This window comes from Wyeomyia smithii, chromosome 3 (genome assembly GCF_029784165.1).
Source record: "Wyeomyia smithii strain HCP4-BCI-WySm-NY-G18 chromosome 3, ASM2978416v1, whole genome shotgun sequence".
NCBI lineage: Eukaryota > Metazoa > Arthropoda > Insecta > Diptera > Culicidae > Wyeomyia > Wyeomyia smithii.
Window position 1 is genome coordinate 226,187,786 of NC_073696.1, and position 19,922 is coordinate 226,207,707.

The window sequence follows — 19,922 nt, forward strand, 5'->3', positions numbered from 1 at the left end:
GAAACATATATTTAGCAAACATAGTATACTAACGTTACGCAAAGTTACGCCGCTTAGTGTAGCTTCGGTTTTGGTGGAGCAACATGGTGATTTACGAGCCGAGTCCGCGCGTTCGTTCGATAAACAGGGGTCAACTTCTGGTCACCCTGCGCGACGAAGGTATTTAGTACTGTCTGTGATAAGAAAAATGAGAAAGCTTCAATACATTGCAAAGTGCTGCCTTTTTCCGTATATTGTATAGGTGGAAACCCGCTTTCCTGAGCAGGAGAAAAACAGTGAGAGAAGAGAGCGAACCACCCAACTCGCTCCTTGCTCTCAGCTCAGCGGTGTCAAGCGTTGGGCTCATCAAGTGGCATCAGGTTTTTACGACTCGTGGTTGCAAGCAATTGCTTCAGTCAGTCCCACGGCCACCACCAAGAGATAAGCCAGCACACGGGTGACGAAAATACGTGAAGTTCGCGGCCGTCAGTGTCCAAGGATTGTTCAGCCTGTGGAAAAAAACTGATACTTGGCTTAGAATCTCTACGGTAAGCACGAATATCTGTGCTCTTATCTCAAGTTAAGGTCACGAAAAAAATACTGCTTCCCTAAAAGCTCGACACAATCCCTACGAAACGAGGTATCCGGGAAATGCATGTGAGGCAGAAAAGTGAAACTATGTTAATTAATGCAACGGCTGGCGGGGTTGAAAAAATAGTTCACTAGTGATGGGTGGGAATTTTCAGATGGTTTCCCAGCACCAGCAGTTTTGTGCTTGAAAAGCTGTGTCCGTGTGTATTTGTGTGCTTGAGTACAACAACAAAAAATAACACGCATCGTTATGCGATATGCCAGACAGAGAGTGGTTACTACAGCCTTAATTAAAGTAAAAGTGTTAGAAGAAAAGTGAATCACCTTCGCACCCGTGCGAGGATAGTATGAGCGATAAGGCAGAAGAGCTAAATCGAGAAGATAAAGAAGGATAAACCCCACGGGAAAGTCAAGGGTTGAAATTAGACTTCGTTCTAGCTTTTACACACCAGTGTGCAATCAAAGTTGCGTGGAGGTGCTCCAATCAAGTGTTTAAGTTTGTGTGGGTGGAAAGATCTGCTCTTATTTGGTGCACACTTCTCCTCCAGACTCAGGCTCATCCTTTGTTCTCTGCCCTTTCCACCCCAACATTCGTAGGTGGCGGTGGTTCATGATTCCACGTGTTTAAATGGTGTATGTGCTGCCAATGCTGCCAAAGAACAGATTGGAGGCCTTGATTTCGCCTCCGTCTCTCGTCGGCAAGTAAAAATAACGACGTCAATGTAGCCGAAAAGTGGATACCTGCATTGCCCTTTTGTTTCGCGGCGCTACGAGGCGAAACAAACCACCAGACAGATAATCGATGTAAGATATCATTCATCAATATCGTTTCCAGTGTTATCATCGTCACATCGCCTCTCGCTAGTGGAAAATAAAACCAGATGAGCCTTTTTTGTAGATGTTGTTGATTATATTGCTCCAGCGAAAATGTATTTCAGCACGGGTGGTTTTTCCGATTGAACTGATAAATGTCAGTTAGACTATGTGTATTGAATTGAACGCTGGAGAATTATGGTCGAATTCACTTAGCTTCTCTCAGCTGTTGAGAGGTATGGTTTTCCTTTTATTGAGACCAGGTTATGAACTTTGTATCTTGATTATATCGTTCAACTGTTCGGTCTTACTCAACATGTAATAAGTTTGTTCTACGCATTAGAATCATTTGACAATCGCGGTTTAATTTATTTGCATTACCTACTCAGCCGAGTATATCTTTATAGCACTGTGCGATAAACAAACACTGCCTATGACGACAGGTTGGGGATTTGTCACGCAAGTGTTAAGCACCTCGTCTGCGGTTCGTCACTTTTTGTAACACAAAATACACCCAACATTGAAAGCAACATCACGTATACCTATATGCATTTTCTGCTTATCGTGTCCCTTATATCGAAGAGTTCTATAACCCCCGTTAAATAGCTTTTTTTCAATATTTTGTTACAGTTATTTGACATGGTGTAGGTTTATTAAACTGTGTCAAAATTCCTCATAAAATTGAATTATGTAAATTATCCAGGTTACTTTACTCAGTTGAAGTAACGATGATCACTTTAAACTTTTTCATTATTAATATTTTTACTTGATGAATATAGACGGATTTCATCCCAAATCGTCTCAAGGATTTGCAGCACCCTCTCCGAATCGGTTGAAACTTTTTGGGTGTGAAAACATCACCTAATTAAGCATCTCTGCATACTTACTTTTTCCGAAATTATTCTAGACTGTCTTCTAAAAAGGGTGAAACTTTTTTGCCGATTTTTTGTAATTCAATATAATTCAAAAACGGTAAATTCTACAAAAAAGTGTTCTATAAGTAACTTTTAGGTAATTGTCTGAATTTTCATAAAAAATATGGGAAAAATTATATATCAAGTCCTTCACTGAAATAAAATGCAATTTAAACACAAAACATCGATTTAAAAAAAATGCTCATCTCCGATTTGGCTTAAAAATTTTTTGGTGAAAGACAACGTTGTTGGTTACATTTCGTTCATACATCGCAACTTGAGCATATTTAAGGAAAAAAAGTTATTCTCAAAAATAAAAAATTAAAATGCAAACTAAAACTAAGGTATATTAGTTTTTCAGTGTAAAACAACTTGATAGAATAAAATACTTGTTATGTTTTGATTATTTTAGTTTTAAACAATTTTAAACAAGTAAAACTCAATGCCTAACTTCAGTATATTATGTGTATGCATGTACCTAAAGTCCATTGTATTACAGATGTGAATGCTTCTCACATCTTACTTACCCGACCTGATAAATTTACCTATGGAAACGTGTTAATGTGGAAGAAAAAATCGATTTTTTTACTTTATAATTCAAATATTTCATTTTCAAACATAATCACTTAGCATCTATTTCTTACCACTACTAAATACAGTAAATATTTTTGGGTCATCTTCTGAACTAGAATATCTTTTAACTGCTATTTGATTATTACTTAAAGGTACAAAACTATGAAATTTCTGTGTTCCAGGTATAGGTTTTACTTGACTGAATAGATCTTCTAGTTCCTCTGACATTTTTGTGTACTGTTCTTTGCATATGTAGCAGAAATTTAATTTAGTTATACATTTGTCTGTTTTTTAAACTGCCCAGTCATAAAGTTCTCTAGGAGTTTCAATAGTATTTCCGTAATCTCGGGCAAGACTTGCTCTCTTTGCCATTCGTTTGAGAGTACCTCCGATTGTGCCACAGGGACCTTTCCCATGTGATGTTGCGAAAAAGTGCCACTCTACTTTTAATTTATGCCTTAATTTAAAATCACACAATCAGCTTTTGAACAGACTTGTAGCGTGCATACATATCACAACAGATAAAATAGGTAAAAGATACGTACGTAGAATAAACATATATTCTGCAAGTAGAATAAACATGTATTGTAGCAGTCAAAACACCAGCAGCAGCACTCCTCTCGGGAGAAAATTACCTACCGCGTTTGGGTTACCTATGTTCTACAGTGGCCACGTGCTTCACGCAGGATTTTGCTTCCAGAGTCAAAAACAACACTCAAACACTGGTTCTACAATAACCTAATTTATTGACATTACACATTTACACAACATAACAAGTATTTCATTCTATCAAGGTGTTTTACACTAAAAAAATAATATAGCTTGGTTTTAGTTTGCATTTTCATTCTTTATTTTAGAGAATAACTTTTTTTCCTTAAATATGCTCAAGTTGCGATGTATGAACGAAATGTAGCCAACAATGTTGTCTTTCACCAAAAAATTTTTAGCCAAATCGGAGATGACCATTTTTATTAAATCGTTGTTTTGTGTTCAAATTGCATTTTTCCAGTGTAGGACTTGATATATAGTTTTTTTCCATATGTTTTATGGAAAATTCAGACAATTTCCTAAAAGTTACTTGTAGACCACTCTTTTGTAGAATTGACCGTTTTTGAATTATATTGATTTACAAAAAATCGGCAAAAAAGTTTCGCCCTTTTCAGAAGACAGTCTATACTAATTTTGAAAAAAAGTAAGTATGCAGAGATGCTTAATTAGGTGATGTCTTCACACCCAAAAAGTTTCAACCAATTCGGAGAGGGTGCTGCCAACCGCGGGTTCATTTGGCGCGAAATCCGTCTATACTAATTTTTTTCCAATGGCAATTTTTAGTTTCATACTCTAAACAAACAAAATTTCAGGTAAACTTCAAATTTTTATCACTTTCACTTAAAAAAAAAACAACTATGCCCAAATTATCAGTAGTTTTTGGTTTCAAGGTGTCGCATAGTGCGTTGAATGTGGGAATGCGAGATAAAAATCTAGGCAGCCATTCTAGTAATTTGTTTATAGAGAGAAATTCATACGTAATCGCAAAAATGTCTCAGACGTCAAATTCTTTGTACAGAAGTATGAAATGAACATTTTCGGGAATATTGTCAATTTTGAGATGGAAGGCTTGTAGAGCATATTTCATTAATTTCTAGCCGACGAAAAAGTGACCTATACGCCATTGCAATTTTTTTTATTGAATTCCCCATTTACTTTGTTCATTTACATTTTACTGTTGCAAAACATTCAGACATCATTTATCTGGGAACATTTTATTTATTTGAAAAAAATTATGTGTTATACATAAAAATGAAAGACTGGTACATTGTTCCTTTTTCTTTGCAGAAGTTTCATCCGCAAACGTAAGCTCTGGTTGAAAGAGCAAACTTGAGAAACCACTTCCAGAGTTTCAAAGATGTTCCATGTAAAAAGAAAAGAGACATTCAGAAACCTCGGGGTACTGTTTTGACGTTCGACTCCAAAATTGTTGTTTTTCCTAAGCAAAAATATCGTAATTTTATTTATTTTTATCCACAACCTGTTATCCCAATATATTCTTGTTTACATTTGGAATAAAAAAATCGTAAACAATTTCGGTTGAGTAGAGAATAATTTGAATGATTCTTACAATATTTTTCGTATTTTTGAAGACTTCTCAAGCAACTAGCAATTCAATGCAGGAAACTCCTATCCAAAAATGCTTTGCTCAGATCATACAGGATCTGAATCGGAAATTTTTCGACCCGTATTGTTTTGGCCCTGAGAGTGACACTCTTCATAATAGTGTGGCGCAAAAAGTCAACTGCAAAAAAAACTTTACTTTCAAAAAAAAAAATAACTTTCGAGCCGTTCAACCGATTTTAAATCTTTTAAACCTTTGAATTGAAGGTGATTAATGGATCTATTGAACTGAATTTTGAATGACAATAACTTTGATGATAGAATTGAAAAGGTCTCCTGGGTCTTGAACCCTCCGGAGCAGCAAAAACTGTTTGTATAAAAATTTTCGCATAGTTGTTGTTCAGAGTACAGCGTAATATTTTTCCTAGAAAGGCCCACTAACTACCTTCAATTTGACGGCAAAAGATTCAAAAACACCACTTCTTGGCCAACCCTGTGACTGAAAGTCTCACCTTGAAGTGAAACTGTGTTGAAGCTACACATGGGCGACTTTGAGTCACCATTTCGAAATTTCAAAGGTACCCTTAGAGTAACTAGAGACAAAAATTTGTTCTCTCAAAAATATCCAAAGTACTTTTGGCTCCTTTATGCGACATGTTTTAAAAGTTACTAAATATCATCAATTTTAAAAATCTATCGAAAAAATGAAAAAATGCTTTTTTTGCATTTTTTGCATTTTTTGCATTTTTTTTCACTGCTTTTTTCTACAGTAGTTAAGTATTGATCAGAGCTTTTGGGAAACAATTTTTAGAACGTTTCACCTACTATATCATATAGGGGAACTGCTCCTTTATTCATCCCATTAAGCCGATATTCACGAAGAATGCACGGATTTAACACCAAATTTTCACGAAATCATTGAACAAATAAGCTAAATATGCTTACGTACTCTTATGGAATCGTTTAGCATTGTATATTTAGTAAAATTAGCTAGATTTATCCTGAATTTTGTAAAACAAACCATTTTTCCCAACGCTTCCATATCCATCTCAAAACTTGAATCACTGCTCAATTATTCATCTCACAATGCCCCTATATTCATCTCACTGTTAATCACGAATGAATCACATTATCATGAATGAACGTAGCCGCAGCCCGTCGTAGTAGGTTACCTAGATATTCGCTACAGTTGTTAACGCGAAAAATTGGTAACCTAGGTAACCAATACAGTGCTGTGGATTCATGTCAATTATGTTGGGATAATTCAACATTTTCGGTATGATTTTTTCGTATTAACAGAAACTGGTTTGGCAACTTTTGATTTTTTTCAACGCAGTGAAAACAGATGGAAACACATACAGTTGAAATTTAGGAGTTGCAGGAATTCATCTCATATATTTCTGCTAATTCAAGCTTGTTTTAGGAAATTTGAGGTGAACATTTCAAAGATTAAAGTATTCTTAGTGTAGTGAGTGATTTTGTTTAGTGACTAAAATGAAAAGTGGTCCACTAGTGATGAAAAAAACTTTGGTTAGCTGCTGAACGAGTCCCGTTGTAGCCGTATAGAACGATGCGCGAATTTTGTTTTCTGTGGTAGGTGATTGAATTAAATGAGTTTTCGAGTGCTGATGCCTCACTATAATATCAAATTTAGTGCATTTAAGTGAGTTTTCGAGGATTCAACATTATGAGAAATGTAAAGTGAACTAAGAAGAATCCATTCCATGGATTAGCAGATTAGTTTAAGAAAAAAATATGCGTTTTTTCCTTTTTTCAATTGTGTTTACATGTTGAATGAGATGAATATACGGGCTGAGATGAATAATGGAGCAGTTCCCCTACGCCGGTTTCAACAACAGGCCTTGAGTCAAAATCGACTAAACGTCTGTGACGGATTTCCCGCCTACTCGACCAGAAATCAATGAAACTTTATGGAAACTTTGCATAAACTAATTTTTTTTTTGAAATTTATCTAGACTACATTGGTCAACACAGGTCTTGCCCTAGAGCAAAAACTGGAATACTAAAAGGTATACACCCCTAGGGGTTGTATGAAATGATGACGTAGGACTAAATATTATATGCTGCGATAAACTGTTCATAAGGCGGGGGCCTAGTGTGGTTGGTAACGTCTCCGCCAACCACGCTTGACGCCTGGGTTCGAATCCCACCGCCGACATAGGTGTCGATGGTTGTGAGGTGGCGTGATCCACTCACAACCAACCCAACTGGTCTAAATTCAATCCTAGCGGACACCGGGAGATTTTCTGAGGCAAAAAATCTCTGGGATCACGCCTTCCATCGCATGAGGAAGTAAAGCCGTTGGCGCCGGTCCGTTAATAAACGGGTCGTGAGTTAGGGACCTGGGTGTGGAGTCGCCTCCCTGGGCGTCGGTAATTGGCCACAACAGTGGCGGAAATAGACCGACGGAAAATAAGCGAGAATAAAAAAAAAACTGTTCATAGGCAACACTACCGTTTATATTTAATGGTCGTTATTGTAAAAACAACGATTCATGAATACATGAAAATTTTACAAACTAGACTGAAGCTGAATTTTCTATTTCGCATTCTAATTTTCTTTGTATCGAATTCAGCGTAGATTTTTGCCATTAGGGCGTGGCCACACAGTTTAGAGAAAGAGGAACAAATCAAAACACCTTCGATACTTTTTTTTACTTTACGAACTAATTTCATTTTTTGTCATATTGACTTACATTTTAAGTTTAGTAAAGCGGGCAATGTATATAGTTTCGCGGGAATGCGAAGATGAACGGGACCCGTCTGGACGAGGAAAAATTTTTTCTAATTCTAGTCACACCTTCTATTCCCGTTCATCTTCGCATTCCCGCGAAACTACATACATTGCCCGCTTTACCTTCGATACTACTGAGCGATTTTCATAAGCATCAAAAGAAAGTTTTTGCTTTCCCGATGCGAAAATCACTCTGGTTCTTAGGTTACCTAATTTTCGTTACTAATATTTGACTGATAACGGTGTTCGAGTGAGTACAAAAAAACAATTAAACCGGAAAATCACTCAATTTAGCAGTGAAAATTCGTGAAATGAGAGTTATATCTGTGATAGACTATTCATAGGCAACACTACCGTTTATCTTTGGTGCGCCCTGGTCGTTATTGTAAAAATGATTATTGAGAAATAGATGAACATTTCACACTAGGAGTAGTTGTGAAAATTCTCATAACTCTTATCTTCAAGCATTTATAGTTCTAAAAAGAACCGATTCCATAATCTTCAGCTCGAAATGTGTGCTATAGAACGCTGATGATCGCGCCACCACCGGTAGTATTGAATATTTTGTTGGCTGCGCATAAAATTTGCTCTCCGCTGTGCCCTCTAGTAGCTGTGCCAGCAAAATATCCTGCAGCGTACGATGGTAACTATTGCTGCCGTATGCAAAATAAAGGTAACATGCTCCGCAGTGCCTGGAAGTTGACTCGTATGCAGCTCTCGTTTCTCAATGTCGCGTACTTCTAACAGCTATACTCCACTCGCTATTGTGTGACAGACTAGACTGACGCAGAATTTTCTACACGCAGTCTTTTATATCGAGTTCAGAGTAGATTTTGCCATGAGGGCGTGGCCACGCAGCTTAGAGAAAGACAAACAAACCAAAACACTTTGTTGAGACAAAATGTGTAGGCAGTGGAATTTATTCCGTCCATGTTATTGTTATCCGTGTTCGGTAAGCAAGCCAATAGCGAGGGAAATGTATGAGAAAGCTTGACCTTGGAACTTTTCACCTTTTTTCACCATTAAGCAGTAAAGCTACAATGTTAAACATTATATCAAACAATTGTTACACATTCTATCTATCCACCGACATATAAATGACTAAGATGCATTAAGTCGTTCGCTTGCCATAATCGTTTGAAATCTGACGCAACATTTGCCAGTTTTATTTTCAATTTCACAAAATGTAATCTAGTATAGAAAACAAAGACGTAGTTCTACGTCAAAAAAGGAAAATTATAGGCTTTCAACCATTCCTGTGAATTTTGGTGCCCCTAGTGAAGATAACTTTTTCAGAGACTTGAATGAGTTTTCCCGTAACAGAAGTGACTGGCGAGCAATTACTCTCGGAGTTTTGACGCTCGTCTAACCAAACTAGGAGTACTAAAATTCACAGGAATGGTTGAAAAGCTACGATTTTTTCAGGACAATTTGTTTGAGCTTTAGCGCAACTTTTTTTCACTTTTATTCATTCCAGAGTCAAAAGAGAAAAACAATGAAGTTTGTGACGGGCACGTCGATGCTGCAGCTGGTAGAGATGGAAACGCACTGGCACGTTTCTATCTCTCACACAGAAGTCATTCTATTGTATTAACACTGATGGTGTAAAAAGGGTGTACACTGATAGTGTAAAACAATAGCCAGCTATCAAATAATAGTCTCTACTGAGTGAATGTACGAAGTGCGAAGATTGGGTAAGCGATAAAAAAATCCGGTTCTTGAACTACGTCTTCAACGTTCTGCGGTGGTGTAACGTAAACGCATTTGACTGGAGATTAGAAGTTGTGGGTTTGATTCCCACCTGCCGAACTTTATTTTTCGTAGTTTCTACTATCGTATTTTTTATTTATTATAATTTTCTATCTTCATCGCTGCATTTTCTTCTTGAAGCCCAATGTAAAAATAGTACGATTTTGCTTAGAGTTAGTAGAGGCTGGACTCGATTATCCGGAGACTCGATTATTCGGAGACTCGATTATCCGGAAATTATTTTTTTGGAGTTCGTTTTCAATTTTCATTCCGAAATTTTGCCTTTACCATCCCTTCTGGCATATTTGTTAACATTTATGTCTCTTCCGGCGTGTTTGGGACATGTTCGATTTAAGTGAAAATAATCGATGTCTAATTTTTTTTTTTGCTTCTCAAAATTTTACCCCTTTTCGCCTCAGAAACAATTTCTGGTTAGGTACGCCACTGCATCATACAAGTAAAATAGAAAGAGGAAATATTTATTTTATGCTCGTTAATCGTAACTTTGAATATTTTTCTCTGTGATTCGATTATCCGGAAGACTCGATTATCCGGAATAAAAATTTTTTTGGTGATCCGGATAATCGTGTCCGACCTGTACTCAAAAAAGTTGATTCAAAAAACAGAAAATAATTTAAAGAAAAGTGAATATTTCCCATCCCCTCAAATCAAAGTTTTTAGATAGACAATTTAGTTACCTAAAACTCTTCTAACCTTTCCAATATGGGCACTATCAAAGAAAAAGTTTTACTTATAATTAACTTTTTCATGGCTATGAACATTTCTCTACGTGAAACAATGTTGGATCTTGAATACAATTTTTCAATTTTATCAATACTTTCAAATGAAAAATCAGACAGTTTTTTTAAGGTCATCTTTTCTCCTCCTCTAAAAGTTTTGTTCGTTTGTTAGAAAAGGTAGCAAATAGAAATTTCAAGTTCCTGAAATAGTAACAAACGGACGGTAAGGTTTGGTCACGACAAAGTAAGCAAAGTCGAAACCCCGTTCATGTCGTGCCGGACTCCGATTTCGGCAGGCCAAATTCATCGCCTGCAGTGCGAAAAAAATTGCTTTGATGCTGGAGCACCTGTTTGTCTGCTATCTGTTATGGAATACTTAGTAGCTGAAAAAGCTGCTGAGAAAACAACAGAATAAAAATCATCTCACGTATTATGCAAATGGTGATCTGCAATGACGAGAAATAAAGCAAAATTACCGGCTTTCACTATTACGAACAAATGCACTTCTGAGCGCCCTCAAAATCATTTGATTGTGAAGTTATAATTTTTTTCTGTTACACGCCAAAACATTGCCGATAGCGATAAAATGGGTAAAAACCTTTTTTATACACAGCACTATAGAAGGTTATTGTTTCTTCGCATGTATTGAATTTTGATTTTAATCTACTTTTTGCCTGATTGGTTCATGGTTTAGGAGTTCCTAAATTGATAGTAAAATCGCGAGTACCGTAGTACTGACTTCTTTCTACTAGCTCAATTGAAAATATGTGATCGTCCTTTAAATAACGGTTGATTTTAGTTTACACAAAGCTAGGAACATGCGTGTATGACAGTGTATCTCACAAAGATAGCAGATCAAAATAGGAGCGCTACGAAAGATCTATAATCACCAATTCACGGTCCGCCGGTTTCTTCTGTTGATCCTTCTGCTATGGAAGGGTACGAAATACTTGAAATCGCTGGTCGATCCAGTTTCCAGTGAATCATCCTCTTGCAAAAGTGATCAGATGTACGATGATGACTAAATTTGTGCATGCAAGCTTTTATACGTGATAACTGAGAGTTATACTTCCAGTTAGACCGACACTGAGAATTTCGGTTGATATTTAACGTTGTTTTCAGCTATGATCAAACTTGTAAACGGTCAGCATTTTCATTTGATTTCGCTTCCTTAGTGTGCATAAAATTAGGTTTTCGCTCGTAAATGTAAAACAACCATCGCCTCTCAAACAAAAAACAGGATGTGGTCATACGACACTCGTGCATCAAAGAGATGCACACTGTCATCCGTTTGGCGACGTTATTTTGGACTATTTCTGTCTACTTCGTTCTATTTATGTTGAGAAATATTATTAAAACATCAATGTTACATCATCATACACATCACATATACATATACATACATTAAAGCAATGAATAATTATTTGCATGCTTTGGTTGGTAAAAATTTTCAAATATAAATCTTATCATGTGTCCCGTTTTAGAACCCATTTGTTTCGTTTTTATCCCGAGAAAATCTGGTCAGCCTATTCAAGAATTTATTAGAACAGCAAGCTTTGGTAGCATCAGAGGAAGAAGAAGACGATTATCGCAGTGAAAAGTGGTTCTACCACGACCATTTACAAGCCTGGCTATGATTGATTGATAATGCATTGAACAAGGCTCCACATTTTCAAATAGTACAATAGCGTCACATAATAACAATTTTCCGCATTTTGGTGGACGCACAGCTAAGTTTCCAATCGATTACTGTAAGAATGAAGGAAACCTGCTGGAAACTAATTGAGTTCTAAGCAATTGAAAGTATACAATTTTGTGACGCTTTGGATGTTTTCGGGTTTTCAATTTGCATTCCTTTGTTGCCATAAAACGTAATTCTACGTCAAAACATGAAAATACTAAACAGGTCATATTTAAATATACCGTTATATAAAAAAAATATTTAAAACCTTCTGCTCTTTTCAAATATTTGAGCAAATATTTTTTTAAACTAAGTATGCAACGTTGCTTGGTTTAGTATAGCCTACACATCCACAAAATTTCACTTAATTCTGAAAGGGTGTTGTCAGACCCTTACTCGAGCGGGCGCGAAATCCATCATTTGTATTGAATGATTTGGTGGTAGGTAAATGATGGCGTTATGCGTGAAAACATAATATGATTTTTGTTTTTTTTTTTTTTTTTTGAGATTTTAACATAGCGAAAATCCTTTGCAAGATTATTTTAAAATGACAAGAATGAAGCACCAAATCAACAAATATTCTTGAATTTTCATTGGACAATGAAAATCAGTTCACAAATTGTTGCACTAAATTATGAAAACTTTTTGTTTTGTTTTGCCAAACTAAAATAGTATCAAAAAAAAAAAAACAATTTGATACGTATTTGTGACAAATATGTTCTATCCAACATAATAAATCTTTCCCTATCGCCCTGCATCACACTTACTAACAATGGCATCATTCGCATTGAAACGACGACGATCTATCATTTTTCATTGGTCAGCCAAGCCTCCCAACATGACATCAAAATTAGACGCCACTCAATCTGTTCTCTTTCAAGTCCGGATTAGGACCAGACGAGACCTACGTGCCGCTTGACTTTGGCACACTTTGACTTTAAAAACATACTTGGAGAAACATATGGTTGCTTCTGAAACGTCCTTTCAGTTCAGTAACAAAAATGTAGAAAAGCCCTTCCCTTAAACAAACAGAAACACCCCAACACGAACCGTCAGTTCGAAAAACACTCATCTGTGAGAACCTTTTGGCTCCCTACCAGATGCTACACCAGTTTTTCTATAATCCTAGCCAATGCATTTTTTTTTACTCCAGAATTACGGCGGTTGTAGTATTTCATCTAAATACCCCAACCCCTACAGGAGCTTGCACTCCCAACGAGGACGACAAGCGCTTTAGTTCCTCCCCCGCGCGATCGATATTCACACCAGCGCTAGTGATTTCCACTTGATTTCCGGCTCACGGCTCGACAGACCATGTAGACAAGCTCGAAATGAAACTGAAGCAAAAAAGCTCGCTATAAAACGGCATAACGACGTGCCACCCAGAGTATGAGCGGGTTTGCTTATTGACGCACTTTAGCGCGCCTGAATCACGCATAAAAATTCTCATCTGCCGCTAGTGAATGAACGGAGATTGCATGCGGGGAATCATGTTAGGTATTGCCTAGTGAAACGTTTTGCCGTGGGAACACAAGCAGGCGATTCGAGACTGGAGCAGGAGGAACGAGTAAAAAAAATGAAAGAATTTGCGGGTGGGTGTTCCTCTTGAACGAATGAAGGTAAATTTTAGAACAAATCTAACTAAACTCCACCGAGACACGCAGCTCTTGGATGTGAACTGTTATTAAGAACATCCCCCGGTTGGGAATAATGGAATTGTATACATATTTAATATTCCTGTCGGTAGTGTGTTATCCTGTTAGCGCTTGACGATTATTGCATCAGTTAAAATCCAATTAGCCGGGATTTATTCTAAACAAGTCTTGTTACTACTTGAAATACTCAACCTTAATCAGCTTCATAACTAACATTTATTTTAACAGTTTATGATTATTATCACATGTTCCGATATGTCTGACTGAGCCTTTTCTTGTTTTTGTGTGTTTTCGCCGTGTCAGCGAATAATACGCACCGTAGGTACAAATTAACTTTCGTAAGCCATGTAGCGGAAATCGAGAGGAGACAGTGTGTCTCGAAAAACAACTCCATTTATCAAATAATCTCTGTCCGGTTCGTTGCGTTGTGCATGTACGCGCGTATCAGCATCCAAACTCGATATCAACACTAGCAGTAAACGAAAAGATAAACGTAAAATGGTTCTGTGTTGTCACATCGTACTTTGGGATTTATTCGGTTGATAACGGTAATCAAGTGCAAAATAAAATGTTATTCCAACGACTCTGTTGATCTTTTCTGCTTAGGCATTCGAAATGTAGCCAGCAGTTTTGTGCGATTTTAGATAAAAATCGAACAGAAAAAAACACAAATTTTGCAGTTTTAGACTGATAACTCAATTTAAGTTATTTATTTTCAGTTCACTGACTTTTTCAATCGACTCGTTCAATCGGGGGTACTGATGAAATATGAAGTGCATCACAAAATTTAGTAAACATTTTGGAGATGCCATTAAAACACAATCAAATGTTTAAGTATTTTTCCGTTCCCCGAAATCAGCAGCGGATAAGCAAACAGTGGATAACATTTTGTAATCTATTGGTGAACATAAAGTCGCTAAATTCAATAAATTTTTGCAACGTAAGTATAAATGTTTTGCCTTTCTCCTAGAAAGGTATAGCAATCACTGGAAAAACCGAAGGTGGTCCCAATGGCCGAATGTCATATACCACTCGACTTCTTTCGACGAACTGAGCATTTTCTGTATGTATGTATGTATGTGTGTATGTGTGTGTGTGTGTGTGTGTGTGTGTGTGTATGTATGTGCAACTTTTGTTTCTCACTCACTTTTCTCAGAGATGGCTGGACCGATTTTCATAAAATTAATTGCAAATTAAAGGCCTAGTTGCGCCATAGGTTGCTATTGAATTTCATTGTAATCGGATTTTTAGTTTAGAGGTTATGTATCAAAATGTAAAAATCACGAAACATCAATATCTCAGAAACCACACAACCGATTTCAATAAAACTGGTTTCAAATGATCGGGCTGTCTCCAGAACCCTTAATTTTTAAATTTCGTTATGATTGAACATATGGTTCAAAAGTTATGTAAAGAAAAGTTATCCTGAGGTTGTTTAAACTCACTCATTTTTCTCAGAGATGGCTGAACCGATTTTCACAAAATTAGTGTCAAATGAAAGGTCTAGTTGCCCCATAGGTTGCTATTGATTTTCATTGCAATCGGATTGTAACTGTGTCCGTTGTTCATAAAAATGTGAAATCACATAATGAAAGTAAACATAATGACTTTCTCCTAACGATCACTGGCTAATTAAAAGGTAGAAAAATGATTGAAATGGCCGAATGTCATATACTACTCAACTCAGTTCGACGAATCGAGCATTTTCTGCATATATGCATGTATAGGTGTATATGTTTGTGTGTGGGTGTGTACGTGTATATGTGCACTTTTCTTTCGCACTCATTTTTCTCAGAGATGGTCTGACCGATTCTTTCTATCTTGGTGTCAAATGAAGGGTCTATTTGCCGCTTAGGTTGCTATTGAATTTCATTGTAATCAAACTTTTAGTTTTGGCGCTGCGTCAGAATGTGAAAAACGCTCTTATATCTTAGAAGCTATGAACATAGTTGAATTTAAATAAATGGGCTTTCAACTTTAAACAATGAATTTCATAATGTTTAAACATGTGGTTTGAAAGTTATAGAAAGAAACTAAACCCGCAGACTGTTTAAAACTATAGCTACGATCAAAGTATGTGGCCTCAACATCATTTAAATTTAATATTGTACTATTTCAATGTTGCGGCCTTGCTCAGGATTTAAGTTGGAATTAAAAGTCATTTCCATCATTTCACTTTTTGCCTTTCTCCTAGAAAGGTATAGCAATCACTGCAAAAACTAAAGGTATAAAAGTGCTCAAAAGGGCCGAATGTCGTATACCACTCGACTCAGTTCGACGAGCTGAGCATTTTTTGCATGTGTGTGTGTAACGCTCTCCCAATCTCACTCGATTTTCTCAGAGATGGCTGAATCGATTTCAATGAAATCAATTGCAAATGAAAGATCTAGTTGCCCTATAAGACCCTATTGAATTTTGTTGTAATCTGATTTCTAGTTTAGAGGTTATGTATCAAAATGTAAAAATCACGAAACATCAATATCTCAGAAACTACACAACCGATTTGAACAAAATTGGTTTCAAATGAACGGTCTACCTATAAACCCTCAACTTTTGAATTTTATGAAGATTGAACATATGGTTCAGAAATTACAGAAAGAAACGTGTTCTGGAGACTGTTTAATCTCACTCATGTGTCTCAGAGATGGCCGGATCGATTTTCATAAAGTCAGTGTCATATGGAAAGTCTTGTTGCCCCATAAGACCCTAATGATTTTTTTTGCGAACGGATCATTACTTTTCCTGTTATGTTTAAAAATGTGAAATCCAGCTATGAAAAGAAACATATTCTGATGACTACTTGGGCTCACTCACTTTTCTCAGAGATGGTTGACATGATTTCCACAGAATTAGTATCAAACGAAAGGTCTAGCTGCCTCATAACACCCTGTTGAATTTTGCTGTAATCGGAATGTAACTTCGTCTGTAATGTATCGAAATGTGAAAATCACTAAACTTCATTATCTTAGAAACTACACAACAGATTTGAACAATATTGATATCGAATGAACGGGATAGTTAAGGGTTAACTGATGAATTATGACTGAACACTTGGTTTAAAAGTTTGGCTCCTCCATACGTTCCCTTTTCATTTGATTGTAATCAAACTTAAGCAACCGTTATGTTTTAATTTGTAAAACAACGAAAACCTATTATCTCAAGTATTACACGACTTATTTGAACATAACTAGTGTCATACGAACGAGTCATCTCTCAAACTTATAAATAACAAACTTAATAAAAATTTTATATACTGTTCAAAAGTTTTGTAAAGAAAAGAAATTCAAAGACTATTCAACACTATAGCTGCTTTGATCAATATATATGGCCTCAACATGATTTAAATGTGGTATCGTACTATTTGAACGTTCCAGTCATTTCTTATATTTCGCTATTTCAGAAGCACTAACATTACGTCAAATTTCATATTTTATACTTTAATTACAACATCAATATTTTTGAACCCTAAGAGTGAATATACCTTTTTGGATTTAAGCATTCATGTAAATCTATTTTTACAAATAATAAGTTTGAATGAGAAAGGCTGAGTCTGACCGCTAGGTGGATTAATTTAGGTTTTTACATCATCAGACTCCGGAACCGGAACTAACGAATGAAGACATTTTTGTTGCACTTCGATCATGTGCAGCTTTATACACATTCAAACTAGAAGGAAATGCTCGAAAACAATCTCAAACTCTGAGTACTTCCAGCTTCAACTACCGATGGTAATGATGGTGCAATACGAAACGAGTCGCGTTACTGATAGCGTTCGGTTCTGGCCGTCTGCACCTACACGCTAACACGAAATGAAAGATTGACTTTTCTCACACTCTTATTATATAGTGAAGAAGTAGGCTACCGAAACTGAGTTAGAGGAAGTGAGCCCAATACGAATATTTCCAGAATTAGGATGATATCTGAAGACCGAAAATCAACCCCAGACGCCATTTTTCAATCCCAGATGGCGGCTTTTAGTTTCTGGCAAATCGAGAAGCCGCGATTACTTTCTGATGTCTTTTTTGAATCCAAAATGGCGAATTCCGGTTTTTGGAAACAGGCTCAAAATGGTCAAAGATTATTCAATATGGGTATTTCCACAGCCGGGAATAAGCTCTAGACATAAGATTATTTAGTCCCTAGATAAGTAATGTCGCTGGCGTCGCTGCGTTTCTATAGGTTATGTTTAGAGTTGATCTGCCTTTACTGGATGATTTATTTTTCAGAAGTATCGATTATACTTCAAAAGATGCATCAAAACGTAAAAATGCAAAGCTTGCTATGTTTTTTTCAACAAAGATCCGCCATTGATCAACATGACATAAATGAACTTACGTTAAAGTTGTTTTGTTCCATGATTTTATAAGTTTCTGCAAATTTCTGCAAGAAATTTTAACTGCCGTGTGTGCAGAGCACATGGACAATTCAATTGGTGGTAATCTTGCCGTGAGATGTGTTGGGAAACGGCAAAAAAATCGAAACTAATTTGTCAAAAGTTGATTTTTTGCCAGGAAAAATTGATAGAAACCTAATTATCATAAAATAAAGTCTGCTGTAACATATAAAAAATAAAGGTCTGATGTTGTTTTAAGAATTCAGTGCGAATTTCGAAGGTATAATGGTATAAAATATGAATTTTAACGGCAAAAACCTTTTTTTAAAACATAGTTGAACATAATCAGATAGCTCAGTAAGATTGAGAAATAGCTACCTAGTGTCTTCAGCAAAGTTTTTTGTTATGTTATTTTGATAAACTTTGCCATACACAGTGATAAAAAGATTGATTTTTAGAGAAAATATTCTGTTTATCTCACTTGTAGGGGGATTCATCACGGATCTGTAAATGTCCAAAGAAGGGTCTTTTTTATTCTAAAACTCTCCCGAAGACAGTATTGCTCTAAAATGTAACGTTTAGGAGAAAATTACTTTTGACCACCTTTTTTCATTTCTGGACCACAGTGTCATCAAGGAGGTGAGAGAGCGGGTTCGTCGAAACAATAAACCGCTCGAACCGGAAGATCACTGCTGACCTAGATGTGTCCAATCTGATACTTTCACGGCACGCCGGGTAGGAGTTCTTGTTTTCTGAAGAGAAACTCTTTGTCTTGCAACAGCCGCACAATATCCAAAATGATCGGAATAGACCTAGGCAACAGGAGGGCGTACCAGCTTACATGGCAGATATCGTCCAAGTGTGGTGGTGAGGATTTGAGTGATTTTCTTGATAAGACTTTGTGGTTTCCCAGCTCCCCGGAACCTATTCCCCTGTACTTGTTTGTATGGTCGTACATGTTGACCAAGCAGAGCAAACTTAAAGTGAGCACTTTGAACATCTGGGACTAGATATCAATCGATCAAATGCGTGCTGCGTGTGATTTTTTTACGTAGGACTACTTCTATCTGGAAGTTGGGAACCATGGAAAACCAGGGAAAAGTAGTCAGATTTTGAGCTCTTATATTTCAGTCATTTATAATCAGGTTATCGAGGTTCTGGCATCAATCGATCAGAAATTCTTATACGGTTAAATTTATGTTACAAAAACAACCTATTGAAAAACTGGTAAATAACATCGATTGTCTAAATCATACCGAGCAGCCAATCACTACCTCTCTTCCCAAGCACAGCCGACACTAGCAGATACAACCGAGCTGACTTTGTAAACGATTTGTTGTTGTTGCTGTCACTTTCTGTTTCCGATGCTTTTTAACTTCCCTTACCATTCTCTGCTTTTCTTAACTTCTCCCTCTTTCCAACTAACTGACGAAACCTTGATATCAAAGGTACATTCGAACATTTCATCCCATGCCATCATTTTCATTCTAAAACCGTACCAGTGACGTACGGACGATAGATGCAGGCCGTTGAAAGGGGGAAAGACAAAATAGTACCGGTCATCTCGTGCCAGGTTTCACCCGCAATGCTGGTGGCTGTTAGTAAACCATGGCAGCTGCAAAAGTATTAAAATGGTTGGAATTCTGGCCGGAATAATCAGAGAACAAGAATCATCGGCACCTGGCACTTTTTGGCGCCTCAAAGTGTTGTAATTGAAATGGCTAGTTGAATTTTCTCTTTTACAAAACGTTGCTGATAGCGAGGAAAGCCTTGCAAATAAGCATATTTTCCTTGGTGTTCATTTTTCGATAGCGGCCGGTGCAGTGAATCGTTCTGGTCTCAAATACCGAATAGGTTCGTATTTGCTGTTTACTGAGAAAAGGAAAATCTACCTATACGCTAATTCAAATGTTTGTCTTGTCATTACAAGCTACGAACAAATGCTTTTCTAATTCGAATATCTGCGAAGCGGAGATGCCTATATAAATAAGGATTCATTCATATGTTTTATTTATATTAACTATTGTT

At 36.7% G+C, this 19,922-nt stretch overlaps 1 protein-coding gene across 3 annotated transcripts in view; it reads left to right on the forward strand.

Annotated features, from left to right (window-relative positions):
• The first annotated feature begins 406 nt into the window (after nucleotides 1–406).
• The window catches only part of LOC129726781 (Kv channel-interacting protein 1), a 92,124-nt gene continuing 72,608 nt past the window's right edge, over nucleotides 407–19,922 (forward strand). The window contains exons 1-2 of one of the 3 annotated variants that reach the window (XM_055683864.1): nucleotides 409–1,374; nucleotides 9,214–9,430. The gene's annotated coding sequence lies outside the window, so the exon portion shown is untranslated. Of the gene's footprint in view, nucleotides 1,375–9,213; nucleotides 9,431–19,922 lie in introns of all 3 variants that reach the window. The other 2 variants (XM_055683865.1, XM_055683863.1) reach the window with 2 other exon arrangements.